This window comes from Amblyomma mixtum, chromosome 8 (genome assembly GCF_055824585.1).
Source record: "Amblyomma mixtum isolate Tamu chromosome 8, ASM5582458v1, whole genome shotgun sequence".
NCBI lineage: Eukaryota > Metazoa > Arthropoda > Arachnida > Ixodida > Ixodidae > Amblyomma > Amblyomma mixtum.
In genome coordinates this window covers 18,936,188-18,941,585 of record NC_143019.1, presented here as the reverse complement: position 1 = coordinate 18,941,585, position 5,398 = coordinate 18,936,188, and the positions used below count along the sequence as shown (strand labels likewise).

At 42.6% G+C, this 5,398-nt stretch overlaps 1 long non-coding RNA gene across 1 annotated transcript; it reads left to right on the top strand.

Annotated features, from left to right (window-relative positions):
* The first annotated feature begins 372 nt into the window (after nt 1-372).
* On the top strand, nt 373-3,314 carry LOC149331562 (uncharacterized). The gene is made up of 3 exons (XR_016284825.1): nt 373-416; nt 1,549-1,575; nt 3,280-3,314. It is a non-coding gene; the product is annotated as an uncharacterized LOC149331562 (long non-coding RNA).
* Nucleotides 3,315-5,398: the final 2,084 nt, after the last annotated feature.

Below are 5,398 nucleotides of genomic sequence, written 5' to 3'. Positions count from 1 at the left end.
AAGGGAAGGCGGAGGAGGAGCGTCGTGCCCATGATGCTACAGTTCTACGGGAACGACAGAACGCGAACGGGGGGCGAGAACAACTCAGGAGAACGCACCTAGCACGTTGCTCGTAATTGTGTTACGAGAAAAAATTTTCCGCCTACACTGCCACAGGGTTCGACTTAAGAGCTGACAGTATTTAATCAGGGCCCACACGACAGCCCCAATCTGCAATTGGAAGCGTAGGCATCTCAATTCGTATACCACTTTACGCGTTCTAATTTGCGTAGAGGAGATAAGATAATAGCGGAAACTGTGTCTGATTAGAAATACAAACTAAACACTCCAGTTTTCTCTTCCGCTTATTTTGACTGCAGATCAGGAAACGGATCTCACTGGAAGTCCACCTCCTCCACCCGATCTCCAACTTAGTGGTGAGTGGATGTCCTCCTTCTTCAAATATCTTGGCATTACTCTAAACAGATGCCTTTCGGTGCTGTGCTTTGAGGTTGCTTTTGCAACGGCAGCTACTCTATCACGTCTTTTCCCTCACTATCAGTCTCGGCTAAGAAAATGGTCGGACCATTAATGCTTCGCTTAATTACAGCGATAATTTATTCACGCTCGTAATAGAAACTTTTCTGTGATTTTGATACGGAAAGCCAAAAAAATGGTTCCTAACATCTCTTTATCACGCTTCGTGAAGGCGTCATTGAGGCGATGTTCTTTTTCCAATTGAGAACACACGAGAGGTCATTTCAGGAAAATCCTTCTCTATTGTTGTTCTCTCCAAAACGTTATGATAAACTCTCTGCGATAGCATTCTCTATGCAGATGCCGAACTGCGAGGTCTTTTTCTGCGAACATACGTTAATTGGTCAACTAGAAAACGTACGTCCTTCATGCGACAAGCATTAGCTAAAAAGATCGCATCATAGTCGTCGCCCCTCCTCGTTTACCCGACGGCAACAAGAAAAAGGCAGCATAACGAAAGTAGGACGTGTTACGCACTCTCGCGTTCAAGTTTCACGTTACACCGAAAAATTATTATGCAATCGAAAGACTATGCATACACGTATAATAAAAATAAATAAATCGCATATCGCTGGCGTTAAAGAAAGAGGCCTTTATTTCTTTCTTAGAATTTCCGTTTTTGAACAACTTCTGTAAGCTCCTGATAGTCTTTCTTTAACGACTGCTTTTACCAGATGCTCAGCCGAAGAATGTTTTTGTAGATTTCTTTCGCAGATTTGTGGCGTTCTCTTCCACTCAAGGAGTGGAAGAGATGGGCGGGTTCGTGGTCAGCATAACCCAATATCGCACCACCGCTGTTAGAGGAATGCAGTCGCGCAGGTAGCAATGCAACTTGAGAAAAGGCAATAATCTCGCTGCATCAACTCTAACAGGGTGTCCGAATTCAATAAAGCGGGACACAGTATTTGTGAATAAATAGTGCAGATATCGTACACACTAGTTTGCACAATTCCATTGCCTCATGAAGCTTATACTTCTCAGCCAAAGCCAGTAAGTAAAATAAAAACACTTTCTTTTGTCATTTTATTCCAGAACGAGCGGGCCCAACTCGAAAACCTCGTAAGTGGAGATAACGCTCAGTGTTTCTTTTAGTCTTTCACTCAAAGGCACTATGTGGCGTATAGTTTCAAGTTATTTACAGGAATCATACTGATCTTCTCTATGTGAAGAATGAGGATATGCCGGGGCTAACTAAGCGCCGGTGTATCTTACTGAAAGTAACAGCTATTAATTTTCGAGTGATTAACCTAGATTTTGCAGCAAAACGTACTCAAAGGTATTATGGCTTATCTTCCGATGTCCTCAGAAGCAAATGCGCCGTTTTTTTTTGTTCGTTTTGCCTTATGTTTGCCTGAGCGCACAGAAAAGAGCACATGAGAAAAGAGCACAGCATATTTGACACTCACGTGGATTTGCAAAAATTGTTTCAAATAATTTCGTTAAAAACACAGTCACGGGCACATTCTTTTTTCTTGGAGACTCTATTTTCCGTGACTGCCTGGGGCCACTCGTTAAAAGTACTCTATGACATATTATCAATCATAAACGTCTTACTATATTAAACGCTGTTTTTCAGCCCGATATCACCTAATATTGACGCGTGCATCTCGGAGCGCATGTCGCCCGCAATAGGAAGACTCGGGGGCGCTGTTCCATGTACTATCGCCACACGCCGAAGGGAATTAGAAAAATGCAACATGTCAGTCGCACTGCTGTGGCGCCATCCAGTGCTTTGTAATTTATGGAGACGTGGCAGTAACATTCATAAGTAGAAGAGATGGCATCGTACTACGAGCGGCAATTTCAGGCTGTTAAATCCTATGTAGCTTCGAAGTGCTCATGAGCTGAACGAAAAAGATAACTTAAACACCAATACATTTTCGCCCTAATTTTGAGGCATTCATTTCCAAACGTGAAGGCATACAGGGAGCAGTAGGCTCCAGAAAAGTATTTCTTGGTAAGATGATTGACAATAGTGAAATGCGAGTGGTTTGTTTAAGCAGATTTACCCAAATACAGCCCATTGCGAACCTGATAAAACTTAATGCACCGAAGCCCGACGCATACAACCCCCTATGCGACTATTTGTAGCAAATCTGAAAAAACTGAAAATATCTCAATTTTCCTCTGCGCGGAAATTTGCTCCCATTCAGGGTAATTAAAAGCTGGAAAGCTAATAGCACCTCTTTTCGTGGAACCTTCATTTTTGCTTCGTTGCAAGTACCAAGGCTTAATTTTAGTGATCTCCATCGAGTTATGCGAAAATTATATCTATCTTTTATCGTTCTTACCTTAGACCACGGCGGCGTGGTTTGGGCGAATATAATATGATGCGTATAGACACTTTCCGCAGACCTATCGAGAATACAACAAACTCGAGAATAGCCCAAAGTCATAAAGTAGGACTTCATGTTATCATACGTAGCAATCTCACGGTGCCTTCTGCGATCCGCTGTATTCTTTTTTACTAATATATTTTAGCCCGAAGTACTGTCGCCAGAAATCTCGCGCCATTTTTCGGACCAGCTTTTGCTTTCCCACCACAAACAGATAATACAGAATTTGCCTCAGAGTACGAGGCCTAACATATCTCTTACTTCCTTTTCTTCGCAGAAAACAAGTGTAAGTATTCATCACTAATAGCGGGTTCTGGTGAGTAGGGAGGCGCTTCTTTATTAATTACTGTGGGTATGAATGAAAACATGTCCTGTGATCCGGGTACTGAAGTTATTACTAAAAGAAGTATTTTCGTATCTTTTGCAGGGGATCTCTTGAGGGGGCGGAGTGATGCTTCGGACTACGAAGGTGGGTTTACAGCCCTTTTTCATTCCCTCTGAGGACACCTCCAAACAGTTCTGTCGACGAATTGCTTTGAATTATCTCTTTAATATTCTACAGGTTTTGTCGCCCGTGAATGGCTGAAGAAATGCTATATCATGAGATAATAAGGCGGAGAAAGCGAAAGTTTATTGCAAAAAAAATCTTTTTGCATATAAGAGATCGGAAATAGCTTCATTGATGTAGCAAAATTTTATGCTCTGGAGAGCGGCACTTGATGTTGATATTGAAGGAAATAATTGCATCATCCCACTGCTCCGAGTGCTGTTCTGTTGAGCCTCTTCGGTGCATGGAAAGGTCACTAAGACTGTCTTTCTAATAGGAACACGTGGTATGCGGTATGGTTTATTGAGGTTTAACGTCCCAAAGCGTCCCAGGCTATGAGGGACGCAGTAGTGAAGGGCCCCGGAAAGTTCGACCACCTTGGTTCTTGAACGTGCACTGACATCACATAGTACACGGCCCTCTAGAATTTCGCCTCCATAGAAATTCGACCGCCGCAACCGGGATCGAACCGGTGTCATTCGGGTCGGCAGTCGAGCGCCATAACCACTGAGCCACCACGGCGGCTGTATGCGATATGCTCGTACAAGAACAAATACAGGATTTTTTTTCCACAGTGCGTTCTACAATCTGCCACGGGTGAAAATCTGTCCAATACGAAGGCCACAAATCATGAGCATGAGAATCGTGCGTGTTGTAAGGAAGAAAACTACTCAATGAGATCAAATTTGCGCAGACTTTCAGTGTATTCCGCCAATACACTTTTGGGGAAAAGACAGAAAGTATGGATACTTCTGTGATTTTTGCGAGCCTTTCTATGTTTTGAATGGGGTGCAGAGACAACTTGGCACTCCCGCATCACATAGGCTACACAAGGTAATTTACAGACCGGGACAGATGGGAGGACAAGGCGAAAATGAACAGAAAATAGTAGTGACGGGGCGTCAGTAATGACTGAACCCAAGTTTTCGTATCCATCATTGTTAAAATTTATTTAGATAAGTCCGGAAAAGCAGCGTGGAACTGGTATAAATTTTGGTTTCCACTTATGGTGTTTAAAGATTGAAATTTTCGAATGCGAATTGAATAGGAACGTAACGAGAAAGTGGTTTTGAATATGTAATGAAATAATAAATATCACACATATCTCTTCATTACGAAAAAAAGTTAGGCAGCTGATGAATATGCAAACTTTTTGTTCTTACTTTTTTTTCCAAGCAAAAACATGGTCGGTGCAACCTATATCTAGAAAACACTAGATTTCATTCTGCGCGATGGGAAAAAGTACTGTCGTATGAAGAAATGTAAATTGCCTGAATACATAGAAGAACAACATGTAACCCGTAATGCAATCTTGCAAAATGAGGGACAAGATGAAATTGATAAGGTAACAAATCTGCAAATTAAAATATCATGATGTGCATTCAAACCAAAAAATATTTATCTCCGAGGAACTGGAAGAAATGCTCGTGTCATCCCATTGTAGAGTTTGCAAATTCGCCCCACTCCCCACATCCCGGAAGAAGTGCCTAAAATGAGTAAATTCTGTATAGCATTGTCTTCCTCTAATGCACAAAGAACAAGGAGCCCATGACTGTCGCTCAGTTTCATTGGTGGAAGAAAACCATGGACGTTAGGGATGGGTACGCATACTGTCGTCGGAACAGAATTTATTTGAAGATTTAAGCTGAACTACCTGCGCCACGATGCTATTGGCAGGCGGCGAGCCCTGAGGAGGATCCTACAGCACGGCGACCAAACGTAAACGTATCCGAGAGGCTATCTAAAGAACTCCCACTGATAAAAAGCTACTGGCTACGAAATAACATTATTCTCGACAGTTAAAGATGTATCTGTAACGCGAGTGATGCGATGAGCCACACTGATCCTGGGGCTGCCAGCTCACTGTGCGATGGCATCACGCGGCTTGTCGCTGTGATTTATAGCTTGATGCCGTCAGCGCCTAAGTACCCCCCCCCTCCACAATTTTTCATTGTTTTTTAGTACAGAAGAGCACATCCTTCTTTGTAATAAGATGGCA